The following is a 27,367-nucleotide window of genomic DNA, read 5'->3' on the forward strand; positions in this document are numbered from 1 at the left end:
AACTGCTATAGACAGTCAATCGCCGTCAAAGTTATTCTTTTTGCTTTAAATCACTTTCTGTAACGTCACCACAGTATCGTTTAATTCCTGGCTTCCTGAAGTCCCTATACTCTTGGTCATAAATGCATGTAACTTGGTTTTCTAAATAAACTTATACGGAAAAACTAATGTCGTAATGTAGTCTGGATCGATAAATATTTTAGTATCGACTTGGTATTAACTTATCGTTAAATTATTGTTTATTCGACTTGTATCATTAAGCAAAGTACCGTGTCTGCGTATACGAGACAATGGGCGCACTGGCAACGATCTGTCGCTGTATTCATTCAGGACATTCAGTTTATATTTTATAATAGCGCGTTTGACGACACGGCTGCAGCATGATTTTGTTGTTGTTAGGAAAAGGAAGAAATCGAACTTTCGATTGATGCGAGCGAGAGCGATAAATCGTGGCGCATTGCCTCGCGGCGCAGACACGGTACTTTGATTCTCGTGAAAATTGAATGCTATATATTTTGCAATTTCTCCTGTATAATTCAACTTTGAAGTTTGCGGACGCGCAAAACGATAAAAAAGCTCGTAAAAGGTGTTGAAAAAAATCCCTATTTCACTCACAGTTTATATTTCTTACTCTAGAGAAATAAATGTTAATAGAATGCCGGCTGCTGTATTTAATTTTGCTTCAGAATTGTAAGAATGAAGCATTCGTTATAATATTTATAAAGAACGATACAAATTTCTGTTTGGCCTCTATTTCTCTACTCGTTGCCAGAAAAATTTCAATTTCTACAAAACGTCCTCTCGTTAGAGCGTATTCTATCGTGATGGAATTTCGAATTGGCATTTGACGAATTTTTCTATGAATTTTCTTCCTTATCTTGCACGACACCCAGCGTTCTTTCATGTAATCTATGTCCCGAGGAGGGAAATGGAACGAGTATTTTCTGTTGATGACGATACTCGAAAATACGTTTTCTCTCTCTCTCTCTCTCTTTGTTTCTCTCTCGCTTCCGCAGTAAGCTCGCTGACATTTTTACATTTTTTACGAGTAACAACGTTGCTTGGCCAGCTAAGAGGATGAAACTCTGCAACAGCTATATAAATAATAAATATCCTCTTACGTATTACGCCGAGGAATAATCCTACCGCCTTCTTTACCTTCTTCGTGCCTTCTACGGTTCAAATCGGAACAAAACTTCATTATTTCTTACCTTGAATACCCAATATCTTTAATTATCCTGCGTTCGTTCTCCATTAATTAAGGAATTAATTGCGCCATATCGCTGTGTGTACTCGCAATTTCGCGAAGGATGTTTGTCGAACTTGCAGACTGGCTTGTCGAACGAAGATCGTCAACATTGACACGAACTCTCTTGGCAATACCAAACTCGAATCTCTGTGAAAACGTGCATTTTACCGAACCTATCGGACATCGTCTCTAGCAAAAGAGAAGCAAGCCAGGTTCTTCCTGTAAACTTGACTCTACTAGTTCGTCCCAATAAACTGTATCTATCAGATAACTGTAGAAAAGTGAAGGAACTCGTCCTTTAGCAAATCAGATGTGGCTAACATTACGAAATCTGTTACGAAAAAAGTTACACTGAATATAAAATATTGTACAAGTTGGTTCGTCTGGCAAAATGTTCCGGGTAACCGATGAGTTCGGATAATAGAGAAACACTTGCAACCCCAACCAACCGCTGCTACGAGTCTCGATAATAGAGGTTGACGTTCGGATAACCGATGTTGAGCAACATTTCTCACGGAAACTGTGTTAAATTATATATTAGCTTGGACAAAACACAACGACTTCGACTTAAAACCGAATAACTGAAAGTACTCACGAGCGTAGTTCGGGTAATAAAGGCTCAGGTACGAGTTCATATAACCGACAGTAAACAAAAATTGGCTCGTTCGCTGTTGGGATAAACGAACTTCTACTGTATCTCATTTTTCCATACTTACGTCTCGGAAGGTTTCGTCTTGAAATTTTTCATTGGCGCGTTAAGAAATATAGTTTGCTATGTATGAAGAGAACGATCATTTTTCCCTGGAAAGAAGACGCACGAACAACTGCATCGCGTTTACGCGAGATATGCGGAACTCATCTTAAAATTCTAAATATTTGGGTAGACACGAAGACGATTGGTTCTATTCCAAGAAATAGGTCATCGTTGCTGCAGCATAGGTAAAATACAAGCGAAAATTATTATCACGTACCGTCGGTTATCGCGAACAAAAGAACGAACCGTTAGTTTGCTAGCACATTAACACGTGTACCAAGTCGTTATAATTCAAGATTCTTTGCCTCAGGTTCTATTAATCGCTCGCGTAAAGTTGCAGATACGTTTGGCAATGTATCAAAGCTTTTCTTCGATTCAGAATTCCCATTCTCAAACTTCCGTAGGTGTTTGCATACTTGGTACACTTCGTTGTTTAACCAAATGATCGTTTCTCGATTTTTAATCAAAGATCGTTTCGATTAAAAATCGCTCCAACACGTTTATACATATTGAACAGACGCGGCTTCGAGACATTTAACTACATTGAACCCAGGTGTCTATATGAGACGAATTTTCATTCAGCTATATTTATTGTATAGTAAAAGTATATTTTCTTTCACATTAATCGATAACAACTATTTTTTTCGACAGTATTTATAAAGTATGCAGATTGTAGGGTTTAAGGGATTTTTTGGGGAAATATTTCATCCGCCATTCTTGTAGCATTTCCAATAATCTCACAAAATAATGCTTGAAACAAAGATTAGTCAGCCTCGAATTGCCTTGAATTTGCAATAAAAAACTTTTTGAAAAATTGACTTTTTCAATAAAAAGTTACCTTGATTTTTGCAGATGGCACTGTGTATTTTTTGATTTGATAGGGTTGCAGCTGACCCCGAGACGGATTCAACGATTTACTGTATTACGACCTATGAATACGTAATTTGGTTGAAATAAAATTATTTTTCATGTTAACGTTTCTAATTGCAAAAAGGTCGTGCTAAGGCGATAGAGTAGCGTGTCGTTGAATTCGTCTTGGCGTCAGCTACAACCCTATCAAGTCAAAAATACACAGTGCCATGTGCAAAAATCAAGGTGACTTTTTATTGAAGAAGCAAATTTTTGAAAAATTCTTTTTATTGCTGTTTGTAGCCAAGTTTCGAGTTTGTTTAACTTTTGCTTGAAACATCTCTTTGTGAGATTGTTGGAAATGTCACGAAAATGCTGCACACTCTTAATCTTCGCAGCCTGTATACCCGAGATAAAAATCAATATACAAAATTAGCAACCTACTTTCTCTATTGACGATAACGTGGAATCGTCGAATATTTCTTAAGGAGCGTCGTTCAGACGATCAATATTATTGTCAATATTTAAGGTTCTCAACATTATTGTACATAAGAGATCCTCTAGACAATTAGTATACACATATTATCGGTACAATGTTAAGAACTTTAAATATTGACAATAATATTAATCACTCGAACGCTACTTTGCACGCTAATGGGACTTTATCCCGTAAATTAAATACACGAATAGGTAATTTAAGTTGCAAACTGTTCCATATTGTATCGTACGATAGGATGAAATGATATTTCATCGTCGTCGGTAGAATTTTCTTTCTTTCAACTTCGAAACGCTGTTATAAGAACCTCGGCTATGTTGGTTCAGCAGTAAATGTTTGAATTAATCTTGAGCGATACTGTTGTCTCTTGTACATTGCTCGTCGTAAAACCATGACTCGGTTCGTCAACTATTCAGGGTTGTGTGTACAGGAAATTCTCTGAAGCAGGCAATTCAGTTAAAAATAAACCACCTGTTTTTCACTGAAAAAATATTTTCTAACACATTTGATCTGGCATTTGTTCGTTTTTTTTTCTTTCACGAATGATATTTCATTCGTTTGTTTCGTTCATTTCTCATATTCTCGTATACCTCTCCATTCATAAGTGTGGAAATGGAAAATAAGAAAAGGCAGAAAATACATCGTTGATTATTATGAATTACCAATGTAGAGTTTATCTAATGTTGCCCTCTTTACTTAGACTGTCCTACCTAAAGCTTTTCCATTTTCTAAGATACGTTGGAATTTTCCAGTGAAACGTTTGCAGAAATTCGAAGCAATTATTTTTCGATCAAGATAAACGTTTACGAGAAAGAAATTCAAGGATGAAATTTCATTTCGATTTTTAACCATCCAGTTTACTCGCGAAGGGTTGAAACCACAGAATTGTGAGCATCGATATATCGTAGAGAAACTTCTTTCTACGTATTCGAAATCTTGACGACTGTTTAATATTTGACCATTTAGGTTAATTACCGTGTTTTTTATGAGATCTGCAGATAACCCTGCATTAGAATCTCCCTTATCAGAAATAACAGGGAGACAAAAGCGTTCGGATAATAGAAAAATCTCTTTCCTCATATGAAATTTTATTTAGTCATATACAGATTAGAATCGATCGATAGATTCTTGAAATATTTACGAATCGCATATTATTTTGCATTCCAAGACACATAATTTCTTCGGGATAAATAACTGCATAGAGTTTGATTAGAGTTCTTTTTGTACTTCGTACCGTCGAAACTTTTTTCCCAATGTCACGAATGCTTCATCATTTCATCATTATTTTCGTTTGTTGTTTCCATTTTTATCCATTTTTATAAAATCGTCGTTATTATCGTCTTTATCGCGATGATAGCATTTTATTATATCAGTATATCTAAGGTTTTTCTATAGTTGAACGTTCTATTACCTAGATATCTGAGGGATCTATACGCGCTTTAGATAAGTTTCAATATCATGTTTTTTAATATCTCTGATTTTTCAACATCATGTATCTTTACCAATTTTGCCATTATTATAACCATTTTTGTGTCTTACGCGTTTCGATAATTATACGATAAACTACACTCCAAGTGGATATCCTCTATCTGTTTTATTCGACGTACGTCTGGAATTCCCGAAAGATTGTGAAATTTTTTACACGACGAACCATTGACAGTAGCCATTTCGAGTACCCTCCGCGAAGATAAGCTGTTGCGGATTCCTGTAACACGAAAGTGGGTGGCTATAAACCTGAAACAGAGTCGAGTAGGATACGCGTTTGCGTGGACTTTTTACATTTTTACTTTTGCGTCCCCTGTCCATTTCCGAAGTGGGTGTTGTGTATTATGAAACACGCGTTTGTATTAATCATTCAGTGAACGAAGAAGGAGAATGACCCGAGTGGCGATTCCGACAAACGTATCGTTCCCTTTCATGGCTATTACGCGTAACGCGACACGTAAAACGATGGGATGAATAGAATTTCCGTAGGATTAACGGCGAAGTTTGTATCGGTTTTTAAAGCTGCTCGTTTAAAAGTTAAGCTCACGTTGTAGGTGGGTTCTGTATGGAAAATGTTGCAGCAACAACCATCGGGGGTAAAGCGCGGATTTTCTCGGCGTTCGCCTCGATTGTGAGAGAAGTTTTATCGAGAGCCTGTCAGAGGCTGCCAGTGACGAGTCAGGCCATTCTACTGTGTTTCCGCTCTATCAATGGCACAGCTGGATTTCGTTTCCGCTTGTCGAGCGTGCACCCATTGCAACTGAGACGCGAATAAAATTAGCGGTGTCAGGACTGAAATCCCTAAAGCTAACGAAATAACCAGTTCGATATACAAATTTCATTTCAGACTACAGAACGACGTACGTCTTGACAATGTGACAAGTAGGATATACAGAGTAATGATGGCGCAATCGACGAAAGAGTAATTCTATGTGAAATATATACAAAATAAGCGAACAAAAATAAGCTGGCAGGTAGTGGAAACGGCTATCCACCGAGTTTCGTCAAATACGTATTTTTATAATACAGATTCTAAATATTAATACGAATCGAGTACACGTAACACTGGGGTATCGTTGTTGCTGCATAGTATCTAGCAGACTTTTGCGATAAATATTCTACATATCCTGTCTTAACATTCTTCTTAGCCTGCATTGTGTTGTTGCAGCTAACGGGAGTAAGTACTATTTGTGTCATCAGAGTAGGCAGCGTGTAGGTAGCTTGAACAGGTAGCGAGAAGAAGCACTGAATGAAATTATCGATCTATTATATCCAAGGGATGACTCGCATAATGTCAGAATTTCGACGCTCACGAGAACGTATGAACGCACCAACTACTAATAGTTTGATTAAACTTCGATCGTACCTACCTCCACTTACCACTACTGCTACTACCACTTTCTGTCCATTTATTTTTGTCCGCGGCTGTACTTGACAAATTTTAACAAACTCGATTTCCTCGAGAACGAGACGTCGTGCGAAAAATCCTTCTTTTGTATCTTCGACTTGTTTCTTCACGCAGAATCGCTTCATTGTCGACTATGCGATACCGTGATCAGTGGAACCCGCTGGATTTCAGATTGAAAATCTGAACGCAAGCGTTGCGAACGCGAACGCTGGAGGAATCGGATCCAAGGGAAGGCGACAGAAGGAACGGATCGTTCGTATTGTTCGCCGAGTGTGGAAGAAGAGAAAGAGAACGTAAGTCGAACACGGTATTATGACTCGACCTCGGTTGACCCGAAATGAAAGCTAAGAGGAGGGGGTGGGAGAGAGCTTGATTCTCTGTCTACCCTGTGACGTCAGAGGGTGGAAAAGCGAAAGAGTAGGAGAGGGAGAAGGTTGCTGCGTATAACGGTATCGAAGACTGACCGACCCCATTTACCACCGCTTTTAGTTCCCACTTTGGCCCAGGAGTATTAGCCTCCATGATTCTCGTGAAAGGATACAGAGAAATACTCGAAAGCTATTAGATTCAAGAGCTTTTCGTCTAAATAAATCATTGCATTATCCTTATTTTCATCGAGTTTCAGACTACCACTAGCTTTTAATCGGAATTAACCTTTACACGTACCATTGCAATCGGAATGTTCAATTAATACGTAATTAGCGTGTGACGTTCATTCTGCCACGCTGATCAAATACAATAGCCGGCAAAGGTATTTGAATATTTATACAAACAATTTCTCAATTTATTATGCGTACAGTACAAAGCACTTTGTCCAATATGCGACACGGTACGATTATCACGAACACATTGTTAAAGTTTGAAACAAATTTCGAAACTAAATACACAAGTATATACGTAGCGCGTTACATATGTATAGAATGATTGGTGAAAGTAATTGAACGTTTATCGCAGAAGATGTTTAAATGAAATTTTGCTAATAAAACAAATTGTGGAAAATTAAAAAAAAAGTCTACCAATGAAATTTCAAAATGTTTTCTATAATAACGCGCATAACACGATCGTACAAGTTTCTGTACGTTTCAAATACCGTCGTGAGCCGTCACGTTAACAAACAAACAACTGGTAAGCGCACGCAGAATGACACGATACCTCGCGATCATATATTTCCTATCGTGAAAGATTGACTTTCGTTTGTATCAGAGGTTGTTCAAGAATACCAAGCGTAAATAATTAGCAGGCGACGAAGGAATTGATATTCAGATGGAAGATCAGCCTCGTTATTTAATTACCAATGCCGGTACAGCCGTGCCAAGTCTTGTTGGGATCGGTGCGAGTCTCTGTGTTGTGAGTTATTTTAAGAATGTACGAAGGACACTCAGCTAAATCACGAAAATACTGTTTACGGGGTCAAGGCCGCCCATTTAATATGCATCTCGTTCATTTATAATAACTGCAAATTTTAACCTTTTGCACGCAGTAAAGTTTCTCGAAGCAAGTATCGGAGTTTCTCGGAGCCAGTACGAGGCTAAGCTATCTAAACATTGGCTCGTTAAAAAATGAATATTACTGCTCGTAAAACGGCTGAACGTTCCCGTCGAAACGTAGTTTTCATCCTGGTGAATTGTAATTTTTACGTGATCGTAACTTCTTGCACGAGAACTAAGAGGAAAAAGGATTTAACGAGGTTGTCCGAGAAATTGTTCGATATATCGGATTGTTCTGAAACTTCGTAGTCAAATTTCGGAAACATTTGAAGGTATTAACAACAGCCAGTGTATCGTTAAAAGATATATGCACCTTTTCTATCGATAAGCTTTAGTTATTTTCTGAACAGCCTCGTGGTCTCCTCTTGTGAAAACACTTTCCAAGCAACGTAATACAATTTTCGACGCTTCCTTCGCTCTCGATTAATCGATGACATAGTAGAGCTGTTCGGTTTTGGCGTTGAAATTTCTAACAGGCTACGATCTTTCATGCAATTTACTCGGAGGTTGCGTTATCGTTACGCGTTAATCGATGCTGCACGTGCAAAACGAGAACACGTTTAGGATTATAATCATGATTACAACTCGCTTGCTCCGTATAATAATGCTATCGCCCTGGTTACCAATTGCTCCATTAATTATAGCGTTCAGTAACGGTGTTTCGAGCGTGCACTCGGTGAAATTCCGTCGTTGCGATTAAACGAAACAAGATTTTTATTATCAGCGTGAAATGAAAAATTTGAACGATTGTGTTGCTTGTGTTCTCGTGTCGTCGGACAGGTGTAAGCAATACGTGATTGTAACATGTAATTGGAAATTATTATCGTTTGTTAATTTAGTTTATCTGCGAAGATGAGTACTCGCGTACGTTTAATGAACGAATTAATCAGATATATCTAGCGATAAGTTTGATGAGTTGATACGCTTGACGCGATTGCGAAACTGTGGCGTGCGAGGATTCTTTTTCATTTGGTCGATCTGCGCGACATTTCGACGCAGACGATACGCGCAAATGAATCGACAGAGTGACGATTATCTGATTGTTATTCATAACGATGATACCATTACGTTATTCGTAATGTTGATAGGGTTATTTATAGGGAAAAATATCGTTGTTATTATACGTAACTTGCGTCCATGGAAGTTTGCAGTTTCCATTTATAACATTCATCTATAGTGGCTATGGTCATAATTTCTAAATGTTCGATCATTAAAAAAATAACGAAAACGTTTTAGCCCATTCTGTCCATTGAATTTTACAACTCACGTTTATAGCATTCGCCTATAGTGGCCGTCATTAATTTCTAAATGTTTGTTCATTAAAGGAATAATGAAAATATTTTATCGTTATCTTCGGTAAACTTCGAGCATGGTTTACAATCAATTTATACAGCAACGTTATATTTACTGCAAGATTGATAGCCTATTTATAATGAATGAAGAGGCAAAATTTACGTAGAATTTTGATACAAATAAGATAAAAGTTAATCTAAAGAAAACTTCAACTGGTCGAGATTAAGTTGAAAATGCGTACAACTGTACCGGTAAAGAACAACGGATTTCGATATAGCTTATAGTGCGTATTGTATTTCGATCACATCGGCATTTCTGAAATTGGATATGTCAATTCTTTTGGAAGCATTACCTCGATTCGTAAATCGAGTATTTTTGCGATACGTTTTAAAAAATAGTATTTGTTCGATTTACAGCAACGTACAGCGTAAACGAGAAAAGTCTTGATAAGTGGAAACGTGATTTAAATTAAACGTAATTCAGTTTGTAATTATCGTTGCGTCGAATAAAAATTTAAACATCCTCCAAAAGTGTATTTTTACATCCCACATTATAGGAAAAAAGTAATCAAATTTTCTATAATACAATGAAATTTCCGAGCAAGCGGTTTTCCACCCATACTTTCGCCACTGTGCGAACAAAATTTTCTCGTTCGTGCAAATACGCATCGGTCCAGAACGCTGGTTAAATTCTGACGAAAGATAAAGACAGTTTCGAGCCTCTTTTGCACAATGTTTGATAAAACAAAGATGTCCTACATATTACACGTAGGATATGCAATTGTCCCACTTTACAGGAATACGGCATAAGCTTTAAGACATAAGACAGAGGAGGGTAGGAAACTACGAGTAGACAATTATGGGGATAATGGGACGTATCTCCGCCCTATAGTGTCATCTCGTAATGTCTGCTTTTTAACGGGATAGTCGTTTTTGAAGAAGCACGTAAAATGGTAGAGCAGGGCTTCTTCAAGCGGGTTATTAACCCCATTTTCTTTCTCTATAGTCAACTTGCTCCTTATTACACTAAATTGCCACTCGTACACGATGTCGAAGTTTCGCTTTTCGTTTCTTATAGCGTGATCGTAAAATTGGCCAATAGTAGAAATTTACAAGCTTCAGAGACCGAGACTCTTAATTTGAGCTACGGTAGTCGACAAAAGCAAGCTTAGATACGAACGGTAAGAAGAGCTGCGTAATTTTACAGAGGAAAATTTTTTCGTTTAATTGCAAGTTTAAGGTCGCATGAAATTTCCAACTTTATCAGCGACCATAACGTGAATAGTCAACGTGACAGACGTTCGACCTATAGTAAGTGGTAAAAGCCTACATATATCGTTCGGGAAAGCTGGAACTTCTTCTTCGCAAGAGTCTTCCTTTTCTGTAGCGTGTTTAGCGAATTTGGTAAGTCGTGCACCGAAACAAGATCGTATCTGACAAGAGCAGCGAATAGATACAATGGTCGAAATTTCCATCGTCGTCAAAACGGAATAATTAGATAAGATTTTGTCAAATGATAAAAACTTCGACCACTGTATACGATACACATACTTCGGAATAGATGGCTATCAACAACATGGTGTAAAATATCTAACACAAAAGTTATACTAACAGGCGCATATAGGCAAGTAAGTTGCTCAGCTAACTATATACTTTCTTTCGCTTTGCTATTCTATTTTAAAGCACTCGCATAAGTAGACTACGGTCTCTTTTGCATTTATTTAAAAAAAGGTGGGAATGTGACATATCGTGCTTTCTACCCTGGGGTATTCGATTGATTTAAAAGGCTGACGTAGGTGCCTGCATGCGTGTACAGCGCGTATAACCCCTGCTGCAGTTAGATCAATTAGCGACCCTACTTAACACTTTACTTTACGACCTACCTATATCGTTTCCACCTGGTGCACATTTAGTTGAACGAGCTCTATTCAGAAAACCTTGGCCTACATGCAGCGAGTTCGTATATCGTAATCGTTCAATGACCAGAAAGCATTAGAAATCGTTTGAAATGATCAACGATGCGTATGAATGGCTTGTAAAAGTCTTTGTAAAAATATTAGGCTAGGCTGATTGAAAATGCCTGTGGAAGCTAGTCCGACTGGCACGGATAGATACCACTGTGTCATGGTTTTGCCGAAGGTCAGCCCATTCCGTATATTCGAATCTTTCATCTATTTCATCGATTTTACCGAATATCTCTTCTTTACGTTCGTTTATTCCGCTAATATTTCTACAGCATAAATTATCGGTTTTACAAGTGTTTACGACATCCACTGGTTTCGTTTAAAATATGACAATTAATTCAAGGTATCAGAGGGACGATCAATCGATCAGAATCTTTTGTTCATGATTGCGACGAGCGTGGCGAATAATCGTTGAAACTATTTGCAGTTATATGATTACGTTAACCATCGTAGTTTTCTACCCTAAGTTTGTGTTTGAAGCGAATTGCACGAAAGATTCCGAAACATCTGTTCCGAGTCCGAATTACTAACGTAAAACAATGTATAATATACGTGAAATCGAATATCTACAAGTACAATAACGATACGAATCTGAGAATTGTTGGAAACAGCGATCGAAAGACGCGACGAATGTAGATTAAAAAATACCTAATTTTCTTACACGGAACCGATAAGATTACCATTCTTATGCATTAAACAATGTTTCAAACGAGATAATAATTGCTAAACTTTTTCACGATTGCCAAGTGATTTTTCAGGTTTACACGAGTTTTTGTAAACGTAGCAGCGATTAGTTGAGTTGGATTATTACGTCGGAAGGAATTGTAAAACGAGCGACTGAGGTGAAGTGCGAAGAACGAGAATAGTTAGAGATGCTCTAGGTACAAGAATATCTTCGGATCTCTTGGTTACGGTATCGGTTCGTGCAATCGAGTGGGCACTTGTCAGGGATGGAAGGTCCTCTCGATAAAATATATGCGAAAGAACGAGCCTTAAGCACAACACGAAGGTCCAACGGTCCATAAATTACAAAGCGTTCGAGCTTGGTCCCTTAACAAGAAAGAATCTTCTTTTTACGCTTTCCACGCTAAATTCCGTGTTAATTAAAGCGGTGAGGAAGCGGTGGCTACATCTACGTAATATGGTATCTTTTAACCCATTAAGAACCAAAGTTGCGTTAAAGCTATATTTCATTTATAATTACTTCGTAGCTAATTTACACTGGATTCTCACGCGTTAAATTCTATTAAATTCTCATTACATTACTTCTATTGTATTATAATTTTATATTTTTTCGCTACTATCTCTTTCTCCATATACACCCAGATAGGTAGAATTTGAAGAAATTTTATGAAATCCAGGTGTTTTTATATTATATCGCTGCAATAAATTATTCTTTTTCAAATGACAGAAATTCTATTGCTAGAAATCGCGTACGTTTGTTGTACTTTGTCAAAACAATAAGTTGCTTCGTGTACTTTTTCTTTTTAATAATGTTGCATTTTCTCTACATTTACAGAATTATTTCATTGCACGATGCTTAATGGAATATTATTGGACGCGCAGCGTTGATCGACGTCAGATCGCTTTTAAGCTTACAGGTTTCGTGAATGGATGTGGTTATGCTTGTTATATGTATATCTTTCAGCCAAAACACTCGATAAAAAGCGTGAATGATTATTGATTACCGAAAGATAATTAAATTGGATTTCATTAGGCTAAAATTGATGTGTCACTAAAATCGCAATTACAGAATTTATCGATCGGTCGAATCGTTTTAACTTGATAAGATTTCAATAAGACTCGGCTATATCGGGAATAAGTCGATCTCGATGAAATCTAGCGGTCTCCAGGGCCTCTTTACCGTATATTTGATGTTTTCTTCGATATCGTAATTCAATCCCGCGTTATCGGAGACGGACATTGATATTCAGTCAAAATAAATAATTTATATCCGTTTAGAATTAGAACGTGGATCGTTTAACTCGTGAATTATTGGCTGGACATTGATCTCCTTTTTATAAACGAAAAGAACGCTCGGTACTTTAACGTAATCTGAATTTTCTCAATTAAATTTATTTGCATCGTCGACCGTCGATATTATTCGCCTACTTTTCAACGAAGCGTGGATCGTAAAGCTGCACGGTCCTAAAAGATTTTATCCTTTTCTGTACTTAACTAGACAATTTCCTGTTCCCTTGACTTCTCCGATTGTTACACGAAATTAAAACTCGATTAAAATGCCATAACGGTATCTCTCTTTTTCAGAGGGATAATCTTAATGATAAATTACATGGGAAGTAATTGCGCTGCTGAATAATTTTCGTTGCGAATATAATTGTACCTTAAACGATATTTCACGTGATCAGCCATAATCATAATATGCACGGAATATTGGCTCGAACCTTATCAGTTTTCCAGAGGTTCTTAGTTAGATCGTTGAAGATTGCAGTGAAAAACGCGACGGCCGCGACACGTGAACCTAAAGTCGGTCGAATTTTTCTTCCACTTATTCCCCTTTTCATACGATCACCATCGACACCATGTATCGCAATCTATAAAACGAAAGAGAGTCGCGAAACAAAGTTGAAAATCGATAGATCGAAATTAGATTAAACGTGTATTTATATCTGTGTAACACGTACATAGCTATATGTATCCAAGGTTCCCTGGGGCAAATCCGTCGCATCATTTTCCAGACGCATGGCTCCCACTTTCACTCGAACCGAGAATTGAATTTCATCATCGATCGCTCGTTATCGTCACGTGTTCTCAGATCGTAGCTTGCGCGTTACTCGTGTTTGCTTATGATCGTGTGTTGGTTCGATAAATTTTTTAGCGGATCTAGAGAGCGGGTCGGGATAATCGCGAGAACCGTTGGCTACCGTCGCTATCAGAACGCGATTGATCGAAAAATAATCGAGCCAAGCAAGTCGGTGGAAGAACCGCGCGCGGAACTTAATAGAGGTAAGTCGAGCAGTGGACAATTGGCATCGTGGATAGACAGCTCGTACACCCGACTGTTATGGCCTACTGTTCTAAAATTAGCTTAGAAATGGAATTTCGATGGAAAACAATGTCGAAGCGGAAAGAGACCTAGTGGATCCTGCTGATGGGGAAAGCTAGCTAGGGTCGAACAGGTGCGATCGTTCTCACGATTAAATTGCTTCTTCCGTTCGGTTTGATCAATGTCGTAGATCATGGTTCCTATTTTTTCTAATATACGTTATCGTTCGAAAGATTCTATCGTTTATATTTCATTAAACTGTCTTTACATTCAAATTATAGAGAGCTCCAGCTGGAGCTATTGGCTCGGCAACTAAGTGGTTGCGGATTTTGTCAATACCACTTAATGACGAAATCCGCAATCACTTAGTTGCCAACTTAATAGATATATAAATCGAGATTCTGAGAATTTCAATTTGCTCGTGTATTTCAACTTTTAAAAGTCTCCCTTTAGTTACGTTAATCATCCAGCAGTTCTCTCTCAATGTTCGCTCGAGATGTCGTAGACGAATGTCTTGGAATAATAATTTGTTTCACACTAATCGATACCTCGCAACTCGTCGTTGAATTAATTGTTTTAACCGTGTGCTAGATTATTCCAACTCCTTACAGTCAGATGATAGATCTATTTGGTAAAGCTTAGTCTCTTTAAAACACTCGTTGGAACGTATACTTAAATTTATTTTTATATTTATATTTATATCTTTAACCTATATATATATATATGTTAATTGTAACCTTCTCCTACTTTCTTATCTTATACGCCAAAGGGTTTATTATTATTTTCCATCTAAATAAATAAGTATATAAATAAATAAATAATTAAGTTCCATAATTAAGTAACGTTATTCTCTGTCGCAGGATACAATGGATTTTTTTACGACAATAAGGCACGATATTGTTTTATTTAAAAGAAACAATGAATTAACTAACACCATTCTAATACTCAACGACCACTCGTACAAAATAAATCGATATTTGCAAGCCGGTACGCTACTAATAAGCTTTTTATCTCTTTATCTCTAAATTTTGACTTGTGTCAGTGATTATGAAAGTCGTATATTTTTTTGTTTCGAGATACATACAGTTTTGCGTTTGGCGAATTTTACGTGAATTGAATTCTTTTTAACGACTCAACCACCAACTCGATCCAACGATTCAATTTCTACCATCTTGAGGACATTGTCTCCGCTTGTAACGTAAAAAGATGTAACACAAAGTATAAGTGATAGACTCATTTCTTGAGTTAGCTTGGCATTAGCTTATTATTAGCGCTGCATTTAATAAGTGATTTAAATTTGCAGTCTGTTGCAAAAAGGTAATAGGCACAGCCTCTAATTATTAATTAATACACTTTGTTCCTTTGTATTATTCTTTGTATTATTGTTGTTGTTAATAATACAATTATTAATTCGTACACTTTGGTCAGGCTCAAATATTACTAGAAATACTAGAAATAATATTACTAGAAATCGAACAAAGTGTAGCTATTACCAAGGACAAACAGATGGAACAATTAATACATAATAAAATAATTAGAGTAAAGAGTAGGGCTTTCGTCGTGGGATTGTTCGGAAAGATCGATTAACTGTGCGACACTGACGAGAATCGCGTGCTTAGAACGTCGAAGTAGATCGAGAACAGAACTTTATGCGACAGCGACAGAAAGACGTCGAGGTTAATTGGTAGTTTTCAGAGACTCGGAAAAGTCGCGTATCGAGCTTGTTCGTATCGAGAGCTCACCGGACTCGCAAAGTTCATGAATACAAGACGAAGAATTCCATCGAAGGAGTTGCTAAAGCCGATTGAAATCGAGTTTGCGTTACAAATATGATTTCAAAGGTTTCCGGCGCGTGTCTCCCACAGTTTCTACGTTTTCAAGGCATTTCTAAGGTATTGCGTAAGGTCGTAAATCATAACGTTCTAAGCTCAAGGTACATTATTTCCATCCTTATAATTTTCCTTGTTCTTTTTATCGATGCGAGCCTGTAGTTTCCGAGCAGCTGTGCATTACGAGCGGAACGCTCGTATCGAAGAACACGCGAAACACGCGTCCGTAATCATACAGATTCAAATTTTGGCAAATTTTTGGCCAAACAGATTCGTATTAACAGTAGAAATGTCGTATCTTCTCCTAAATTAATTTACGCGCCGAAGAACGGTATTTTGAGGATGAAAAGCGAGAGTAACACGGTACGACTAGTCGTAGCACGTTATTTAAAATATCGTCCCTGGAACGTAAGATAAAGAGTCTACCCAGTTGGAAAGTTTTGCACATCGTTAACAACTTTGTGAGAAGTTGCATGCTCTACTCTGCTGTTTTATACACACTTCGATCAAATGCTTTTCAAATCAGCATGAATAAGAAAAACATGGAACATTTTGTTTTCCAGTGAAAACTCCGTTGCTACTGGCCGACGGAACACAGAGTCGTCGCGCGATAAAAAGTCGCGTTATATTCTTCAACTTTAGTACACTCGAAAATGCTCGAGTTTGCTCGGCTTTGGACGGTTGTTCACGCGAACGATATTCGTGTCGTAAGCGTGTACGTGTGCATCGTGTGACGAGGAAACGGTGCCAAGGTACAAAACTGTCGCATAGTGCGTATGCATAGCGTTAGTATTTCTACTAACACACATACGTCTCTGTCTATCTACGTATTTCTACCACCGATATTCCTACGATACGTTAATATATTATAAACAGACGATAGGGAATCGTGTTTTAAAAGAATTGATTTGAAACATTTACAGAGCTTGAAAACTTAATGGCATCGATCTACACGGAACGTCCACAGTCTAGACGAATGCTTTTTCATAACATTATTCTCGTTATTACGGAAAAGGGACACATATACAAAAATAGCGTGCTCGATCGATGACGATTCTCCTTTCCACCGCATAATTTCATCGACCCTTGTAACGTATTGCTTGTAACAATTTCGTATTATTCATCCCTGAATCTATCGTACAATACGTTAATTAAATTTACGACAGTTGGAGAACGCTTATTATACTTTCTCTTTTTCTTTCCTTTCACATAATAAGTATACCGCATTCGCTGATCTTCGCGGTTTCAACTATAGTGTTTGCAGCAGTAGAGTAGGCAAATGTAAATCGCAGGCAAGGCGGCAAACTTCGAGTCGTCTATAAGTAGTAATCATTTCAATTTCTTCCATGGAAAAGTTGCAGAGCTATGTTTACGTTTATTACGCTACTTGTACAGTTTTCATAGAAATAACCATGCAAGTTACTTTATATTCGACACGTTAACCTTATTTCCCAGCTGGACGACACGAACCAATTGGATGTTCTAAAACGCGCGTAACTGGTTTACACGCGACTAGCGCGAAGGGAAACGGTAGACTCTCGCAGAAAAAGAGATAATACTTTCCTCATAATGTACATGGCTCGCGAAAGCACTTATTCGAACGCTTATAGAAATGTTTACATATACGGTATGTGCGTCATATACGACGTCATGTACGACAGAGTATTCATGGCACTGCAGAATCGCGGCGACTACAAAAAGTATTTGCAGTGATTGCAACGGCGCCAACTACGAAATAGAATATGAAAGGAGCGACTCACGCCACATGTAAATTCGTAATATCATCAATGTTATCAAATATAGCCAGTGGAATTAGGTTGTCCGAAAAGTGTCTTTCTTTTACAGGTACGTCTTTTACAACGACGCATCTTTATACAAACATGAAATCTAATCGCTCTAAGTCGAGCGTTGTAATCTTTATCTTGATAAAACAAAATGGATCAATTCGATAGAATAATATGAAACGGAAAATGTGCATCCACTATTTCCTTATAAAACGAAAGAAACTTTTTAGACGACCTAATACTATCGCAAGAATAAATATGTGTAACTGAAAGTGAGTGGAGTCTTTAAACATCCATTAAAATGATTTTCAAAGTAGAGTACATTTCCTTTGATATCTTTCGACGCTTTCATGGAGATTCCCTTGCGCAAAGTATTTCCCGCTATAACTTCTTAACTGTGGAAAATAAAAAGAAGAAAAACGATGCCTCGGATAGAAGTCTTCAAGTTCGATAACATCTGTCCGAACATGAAAACGCTTAATTAAAGAACTCACCACTACGTCGTCTTATCGTCCTGAAATGTTAGCCCGTCTGTACCGTTCAAGCGTCTGAAAATTTCAAGTCGATGGCTTCGGCGGAAACAACAGCTTCAACGCTTCGTCCGTCCCAGCCTCCATATACGTATATAATATACGCGTATAAAATCGGTTAATACGTTTCCAATGAATGTCTCCTAACTACTATGTACATTTTCAAACTGATTGCAAACTGATTTCAAACTTTCAAACATGACACTCAATCACGAGAGCTGTGTCTCGTTATAGAATTAATGAAATCTCAAAATGTTTCACGTACAACGTAAATAACACATACGTGAAAGTTTTCTTCAACCTAGCGTTCATGCACTTTCGTCATTCACTGTACCAAGATCAGAATACGGATTAAATATATATATGAAACTGAATTTGCGAAGAACAGGAATTTTTAGGGATGGAGGTCGAGCATAGATCAGCCAGCGATCCGAGTCCCTCGGTCCTTTAACGGCATCAACGCATATGGTCGTGGTACACGCGATATTTCCTACGCGAACACGTTAGGCCGACGTTAATACACCGCGATGTTCCGTGACTCTGTTGTCCATCGTTTAATATTCACGTGCTTGTGACACGTCGACGTCGACGCCGAGTCCAACACCGATGCTGTCGCCGTCGTCGTGTCGAGTACGCGTTTTATACGTCCATCCGTTCAAACTGGCCAATAAATAAATTATTATTCGCCGATGCGAACAAGTGCTTTTAACGTCGCTTTTTCGATTCTCGCGATAAAGAATCCACCACGTTGTCGCTGGACTTTAGTAAATAATTGACGAGCTTCGTTGAAAAAGAAAGGGCCTATAGATCTGTGGCGAACGTATGCACATGCATATGGCTACAAAAAGTATTGTTCTTTTAGTTTTCAGTCTTTTTATCGTGTTCTACATTTCACTTTCATGGTATCAAATTTTGTAGCTGTATAAGAGCGGTATCGAATAATACGAGCTTTAATATATCATATTATGACCTAATTAATCAGATCGTGAATGCTATAATAGATACAACGAGGTGCAAATACCTTTTGTAGCCGCTGTCTCGAGTACATTTTCTTTGGTCGAATAGTTACATTACTTTTTATGAAATTTGTATTTACCTTGAAAGTATGAAAACACCTTCGCGGGGTTTAAGCTTTGCATAGATCTTATCATTTTATGAAAACTAGCCGTGTACTGACTCGGTTCTCAACAAGAGGAAGAAGATTACGCAGTATTCGGTTATTTTAAAATTCATCTCTCAAGAAAGTTCGGAGAAAACAGATGTCTAAGGTAAATACGGTGTAAATATTAATCTTCTACCACAAAGTTGAAATTTAACTCGAACAACATCGGTATCTTTGCTGTGGACTAACTGACTCGATCGAACCTTCATTTCCACCGAATTCGCGTTAAATCCTTTAAATGATTCGAGCTTCTCAACAACACGCCGAGAAAGTTCGACAGCCAGGAACGAAGGTCCTTTTCACACTGACTTCCGAGAGATTTAGAATAATGAAAAAACTTTGACAAATTTTTTTGTCAGGCTTTTTGAATGCAGCTCGACCCAACTTCGAAAGGGACTGAAAGCCGTCCTGTTTTTGTTTGACCCGAGTTAGCCGAGGGAAATAGGTTGTCCAACGGAGTAATTATTCGACAAACTTGCAACTCTCCCTAAAGAGGATTATTCCAGCCTTCTGTGAGACAAAGAAGGCCGTTTTTTTTTCAACGGGCTTTCTGTATTTCTCGAAAGGATGGAACCATCTCGAACAGTAAAATTGGAGAAATTAAAGAAGGAATCGTCTTATTGTTCGTAATCTTCTGGTTAGGAAGACGTAACAAATGGTTAGTTAGAATGGTTTAGCACGCAGCGTACACGAATCGGGCCACGGGGCCAAGGTTGAACGTTGATTGTTACTAACGTTGCTGGCAACACCCTGATGGCTGGTCAGTGGCAATTCCGAGAAAGCTGGCGCGACTTAGCGTCGCGATATTCCGAAACCGAAAGCAATTCTATACCGCGTTGCTCGTAAGAATCAGCTCATAGCAATAGCATGTATATCTCCGCAAAGATTAATGACGAAATAGTACTAATTAGCAGCTACATCTACTATGTTTCTTGCGAACTCGCCAGCCTATCGATCTAAAGGGTCTTAAAGGCATAGCGATAATATATTTTACCATTTGTTATACAGGACGTTCCAGATATCAACTGACAAACTTCGCCGACATGTTTGGGGGCAGAGTAACAGCAAAAATTATTATATACACCATGGGTGTATATCCATGATCATTTTGAACAATTTGTGTAAATAAATCAAAACAGACATAAACAAAAATAAATGAAAAAGAGTAATGAAATAAATGATTAACATTAAAAGCAAAGTAACTCGAGCGCATCTGACTATTTGTGCTGGCACACTGTCCTTTCCATGTCTCAAAAACGAACACGAATCGACTTATGGTGCACGTAACAATTTTTGCTCGATATGGCCTTCTAAACATGTTGGCAACGCTTGCCAATTGAGATGTGGAACACCCTGTATACAGGGTGGGACAGATAAAGTGTTATACGGGCTCCGTATATTCTCTCCAAAGCCATTGCTGATATCAACTAGAAATTTTCCGACGTTAAATGGTACAGAAGGGTTGGCATTTTAGGGTGTAAGATATTGTAAGGGTGAGTTTCTTAAGGGTGCGAAGCATGCTGATACCATATTTTCTTTATTGGAATGGAATATTAATTTTTTGATGTTCGAACAGATGTTATCAAAGCTAACAAACTTTTAGCTATGGCATTCTTTTTCATTTTGCTTAGCCGAGGAGTTAGGAGCGGGAAATACTTTACGCGAGCCAACCCCATGAACGTGTCGAAAGATATCAGAAGGAATGTATTCTGCTGTGGAAATTATTTTCCATGTAAGTCAGCTGGTCTACCACAAATTGATTCTTTTTTATGGGGTTACGTAAAGGAAAAGGTGCCCGCAACGGCACCAACTACGAAAAACGATATGAAAAGAGGAATTCACGTCGCGTGTAAATTCATAACTACAGCAATGTTATCGAATGTTCGCGAAACTATTACCGCAAGAATAAATATGTGTTTGGAAGCAAACTTTTTCAACATTTAATAAAATAATTTTCAAAACAGAATACATTTTTTTTTATATTCTCCGACACTTTCATGGAGCTCCCCTTGCGTAAGGTATTTTCTGCTTAACTGTGGAAAGTAAAAAAGCGATGTTTTAGATAAAAATCGTTAGCTTTGATAGTAAAAAAATGTGGGGTCGATGTCTTTTCTACTCTTAATAAACTCACCGCACGATATTTTGCAGCCTAAAATCTTACCACCTCTGCACCTTTTTGCATCTGAAAATTTCAAGTTGATATCTGCAATAATGTCAGAGAAAGCAGCTTGTGAATTTATCTATCCCACCCTGTATACATTATATTATATTATATTAGGTTGTCCCAAAAGTTTCTATTGTTTTACACGGAAATAATGGGTGCACAATGTTCTTTGTTTCGTATTATTTTATTAAATTATGTATGATCCATTGTGTAAAACATAATGTAAAATAAAATATGTCGTGCATCTATTATTTCCTTATAAAGCGAAAGAAACTTTTGGAACAATCTGATATTATATATTATGTTATCTTTCTATATGTTAGAAAAACATTTTTTCTGTTTCTAATCAAAAAATTAAGCGACCCAAGAATAACAAGTTCATCGAGTAACAAAATATTTTTATAAAGTTTGTCATTTGTAAACGTCAATTTCATTATCGTATATTGACTTTGAAAAGTCGATTCAATGGTTTGATTTGTTCGTAATCTCATAGTTAAAATATAACACATCGTCTAGAGGAACAAGATAACAAGCAAGTGTCTGAATAGCGTTGAACAGTAGCGTACACGGGATGTTCGTTGACACAAAAGTTTCTAATATCAGCGAATCGAAAACGACCAACTGCCATCCTGTAATTATTATTTTTCCCCATTCTTACTTGTACATAAGTAGCTGTTATACTCGATAAACGAGAATGACGTTATATCGTGCGAACGATTAATCTACGCTTGGTGAAGACTTGTTAAACCTGCAAGCAGCGAAGTTTCTTAAAGATGTTACACCTCGACATTTTACATTTATTCTAGATGACAGTTGCCAGCGGTGGACGTTAAAGCGATACACCAGCCACCGAAAGGATCCTTTGCTCGCGAAAGCGAACGAGAAGTGGTAAGCAGGAAGATGAGAGTCCGTGAGAGTTGAAGTAAAAACCTGCACAACGAATAGCAACAGCCTGCCTCGTCCATTGCGACCAGCCACATATCTCACGTTAAGGTAAGCTTCTATAGGGTGTCTCATGAGTCGCGAACGTGTTTAAATAGTTAACAACTTCTTCTATTGTTAATATCTTTTACTCAGTTTCTTCCTTTGTTTATCTATTTGGGGTCTCTTCGCTTCTGACGATTATTGGCAATTATTAGCTTGCGTACAATTGTGTTTCAGAGATTTATAGAATAATATTATATCACAATATATTATATCGTAATAGTACGTCATACAATTTGGTCATAAACATGTAGTATCGTGAACAAAAGGCCTAAGATATCGGTCGAACCATAAACAACGTCGCGAGAGCCGAAGCGTCGTCGGATCCATCGATGTGTCGTCGGTTCTTCAAGCGAATAGTTTCGTAGAAAAGGCTTACGTGACCCTGGCTACGGGCCTTCGCGGAACACATGCGTGGTGGGGCTAAGAAAAGACAAAGGGATGCTAGCCCAGGGGGTATTAGTTAGTTGGGAAATCGTACAGTGTGAGTTGAGAAGTCAGAGAGAGAGCGAGTGCAGAAGCCGGAGAGTGTGAGTGGAGGAGCCGGAGAGTATGAATCGGGAAGTTGAGAGCCGAGTATGATAATAAGACGTGCGACAATATTGTAATCAGTTCGTTGTATTGAATATTACTTGTTAAACCAAAACATCATTCCTTGTTCTTACTCTAAAGACCCATTAAGTTGCTACAAATATGTAGAATATTTAAATTGTATTAGTTTTTACATTCATATACTTGTAACTTGTATACTTGTATAATAATTATCATACTTGTAACGCGTAAATTAATTGGGAAAGGTTCGCGTCTTTTAGGAATTGCAACAGTCGTTTTATTTCTTCCTTTTCATATAGGATCGTGTCGAGGTTGCTTGGAAAGTTGAGTTTTGAAATTTTGCATATTCAATTATTCAAGTAGGTGTAATGTTATTACACTACCACAGTTCTTCTTTATTTTATTATTTTCCTTTACAATAAACTACAAATCTCGGAGATTCATCGACGTTATGTACGAAACACCACATCTCTTAGACGTCGTTCATTTTCCGTTTCATAAAGGCGAGCTCTTTCCACGAGGTGTTCCATCGCGGCAGTTAATTTATCGACTGTGTTGCTCTAATTTCTGCAGGAACTTGTGCCACAGTTGTGGGATCGTTCGAGGCTTATTCGCATACATTGTTCCTTCCGGGGAAGCTCGTAAAAACGAAATTGGGGGCCGTGAAATCCGGAGACGTTAACGGTCAATCGATTGCAGTTTCACGCGAACTCGTTCCTTCTCCAAACATCATGTCTTCCCTAAGACAGTCGAAGCAAAATGAAACACAAAAATTCGAGGAGCGTAGCAGGATTAATTGTAAGCTGGATCGTACGTTCCTCCGTCTGCTCGAGCTATGAACGTGATTTTTAATTCATCCTACGGAGCATCGAATCAAATGAAAACGCCTAGGAGCCTGGCATAGCAATTTTTAACGAATTTACAATTATAAAGTGTAATAAAAAAGTTGCAGCAACTTAATTAGCAGGGATAATGGCGCGATTACTCGACAAATAGCTTCGTAACTAATCTCGGTAGCCAGTTAATCGTACGTGACGCGAGAAGCGTAAGAAAGTTAGAAAAACCGTATTTTAAGTTACGCTTCTTTTCTATCGGCTCGTTCCTTACTTTCCAAACTCGATGTGAAAGTTTCTGGGCTAGACCGGGCAATAAGACGGTAAGTTACACAAGAAGCTACACCTGTGGTCAGGTCTGTTTTGTATCACAGGATAAAATCAATCGACGGACGATTTGATTCGACGTCCATTTTTATGATATTGCGTGTGTCGATGGAATTGATCGGCGACGACGACGGTGATTGCCTGTTGCTGTGAAAATTGTCCGTTTCGTCGTTTCCTCTAGGAAATCAGGCAGCTCGTAGATAAGTAGCGGAAGTCATGGAAGGAAGTTACGCCTCGAACGAACGCCTTGATGATGCGAAAAGTCAATCAATAGGTCCGTGGTAGTCGTAGAGTTATGCATTGCGAACGTGTTGATCTGTTAACTGGGTCATCCCTTAAGCAAAGGCTCCTATATTTCATCGAATTAAAAGGTAATAAAGACAAATCGATTTCCTTGAACCCATTAAGAAGAGACAGAGAAATATGTGGAACACGATATTAGCGCAAGGCAAGAAATTCGAAGGTCTGAAAATTTGGAAATGCAAATGAGATTGAAAGTTCGAAAGTTCGAGAGTTTGCGAGATTGGAAATTCGAAGATTTGAGGATTTGGAAATTCGAAAATGAAATGCCGCGTTAACAGAACGTTGAGTCTTAATGGCTCGAGTCAGTCTTAGTTCTTACAAATGCAGATTATAAGAAGAAAATTTGATATGTAAATCTTCCTTGCCTGTCTGATCTTAATCTTATTTTATACTTTAATTTTATTTTTCATTTTATCATATTTTAATATGACATAGTGGAAGGCGAGAAGAACTTCTTGCATAGGTTCAAACATGTAATTCTTTTCAAAGAGGCTCGATAAATCGATGAAACTTTGTAACAAACGTACAGTTGTCAATACTTTTTCAAAAATGTAAAGACAATTGAAAGAAAGAAAGAAGAAAGAAACGAAGCGACGTGAGGTGCGACGAGATGAAAGAAAGCTAAATAGAGAAAATATTATCTGGAAGAAATTAGCAATCCGAATGGCGAGTTAACATGTTCTCCTCGATTAAAAAGTTAATAGAAATTCCAGCAATCTTTCACTCGAGGCGAAGCGAAAGTTTGTCGTGTTAATAAACGATGTCGTGACGAAACTGACCGCGCCGTGAGGTACAAATGAACGCGTTTATCGCGTAAAAAATTCAAGAAATAACTGGCTTAGTGGTTCACGGTGAAATTGCCGCGACCCGCTTTCGAGAAGCTGAAATCTCGTCCTTAACCTAGCTAGTTAATTCAGCACCTTCACCTTTGCGTGATGTTATCGACTTCCTTGTAGCTGGCAAAATATAGGAGATTCCGTGTTTAAGTGGATCGGGGAAAAAGTGGTCGTCGATAAAATGTATCGTCAAGTTCCCGCAGACTGCTTTTCGAACAGGAGTTTGGCGCACCGTAAAGATCCGAATATCTTCCCTACAGACTTGGCGCACAACGTGTGTGGATATATTTCTACGATAGGCGAAAGCTATTTGTGACGTTATCGGCGACGTTGTAACAACAAACGGTGCTGACAGAGGAAAAGAAGCAAGCCGTGATATGTTTATCGCGTAGTTACAGTCTCTTCGTTGAATTAGAATCGCTCGAGGCTTTCGACATTTTACGCTTTAGTAAAATCGAGAGGCGCGAGCGTATTCAAATAACAAAGTATTTAATTACCGCGGATTTAGTAAACCGGTTAACGTTGTCATGGGCTGCGATTGGTTAAAAATAACGAAAATGCCATTTTTCTACGGTTTTTGGTTTATAGCTGCAATAAATTTTCAGTTCCGTTCATCTTTCGATGCCTGTTGCTCGTTCGTGCGACAACCGATTTCGATGAGATTTCCAGCTTGTATCTGACTGACATAAATATACAAAGAGCAGTTTTTAAACTTTCATTGCAGAATCGGATAAAGAACAGTTATGAAAAGTATGCTTGCGTTATTTCCTTCGCGATTCCGACCAGCTGCAATTTTTTCGCAAATTGTTTTCCACGTCATCTAGCGAACTAATCCTTTTCTAACTTAAAAAAAACCAAGTCCTTCGATCGAATTTAAAAAAAAAAAACAGTCATTCCATTGCAGAGAATTGCAGCAACACTTGCGTTCCGAACTGCACGCGCGTACGTATTCTTTTCATTGTTTTAAATGTACATTTCCCGAAATGGGTCCGCACGGAGTTGTTCTCTCTTGCACCACGTACGTGCCATATCGTAGCGTGCGTGTCGCATTCGAAGAAGTAGAATTCCTGCGCGCGATTCTAATTTCGTATTAAAAAATCGTACGACCACGTCGAACCAACGATGAAGCGCGAATTCTGCGATTTGTTCACGAACAGAAACACGAACAGGTAAAGTATTTTTACATCTCCTCGGGAAATGTTGAGGGAGCTCGAGGAGACGCGTTATTTGCGCGCAGCCTCGTTAGGGAAGCGAAAAAAACACAGTCTGCGAAAGAAGAGGGAATGTTCTCGTTCGTCTCGTCTTTGAATATCAGGCAGTTCGCCGTTCCGTAATTACAGGAATTGAACGAAAGCTTTCGTAGAAATTGCGTTACTCAAAATATTACGCGACCGTCCCAGATCGGGCGACGAGCCGGAAAGGTGTGGGAGTTTCGCTGGCGTCTTCGTGTCTGTTGTGCTAGATACTGTCTCTCGGTAATTTCCGAAGGAGCATCCCTCTGCTTCTAGATCCTTTCGCGGGAACGTTATTGATCCGTGCTCTGCACACGACTACGTACGAACAAAGGAAGAATTTCGCCGAGGGTCGAAGTAATTGGTCACGATGATTCGCGAACTTAACGACTGGCGTCGCCGCCAAATGTTTCAATCTAAATCGAGGACGTCGCGCCTCGTTCGAATCGAATCACAACCGTTCAATGCTATGGTTACGTACGCCGGATACATATTTGGACGAACCGACGCTCGCACGAACTCTATACGTCGATGCAATGAAACATGTATATGTAGATTTTTCTCAGTAGACTACGGATTTCGTATGCAAATTCGTGTTTTCATAAACGCAAATGAGAAAGTGGGAGCCTCGCAAAAATACTCTTCCCCCTTATTCTCTACGTTTTACATATTTTATGCGAATCTCCGCGTTTTATGCCAATCCCCTGTACGTTTCTTCAAATTTCCCAACAAATGCGTACGAACTCGCGCTTTATTTATGAGCGTAAGCGCAGTGTCGCGCTCATTCGTTCGTCGGAGCGCCAATTCGTCCGAGTGCCACAGTGAACGTGGTCCAATACG

The 27,367-nt window shown here is 38.3% G+C and overlaps 1 protein-coding gene across 15 annotated transcripts in view; it reads left to right on the forward strand.

Moving 5' to 3' along the window:
- Positions 1–27,367, forward strand: part of LOC100649514 (glutamate-gated chloride channel) — an 85,603-nt gene that overhangs the window by 13,858 nt on the left and 44,378 nt on the right. For 14 of the 15 annotated variants that reach the window (XM_048412688.1, XM_020866740.2, XM_048412690.1 and 11 more), the window contains exon 2: positions 22,267–22,453. The gene's annotated coding sequence lies outside the window, so the exon portion shown is untranslated. Of the gene's footprint in view, positions 1–6,509; positions 6,535–22,266; positions 22,454–27,367 lie in introns of those variants that run through there. The other variant, XM_048412689.1, reaches the window with a different exon arrangement.

The sequence above is a fragment of the Bombus terrestris genome, chromosome 15 (assembly GCF_910591885.1).
Source record: "Bombus terrestris chromosome 15, iyBomTerr1.2, whole genome shotgun sequence".
Classification (NCBI taxonomy): Eukaryota; Metazoa; Arthropoda; class Insecta; order Hymenoptera; family Apidae; genus Bombus; species Bombus terrestris.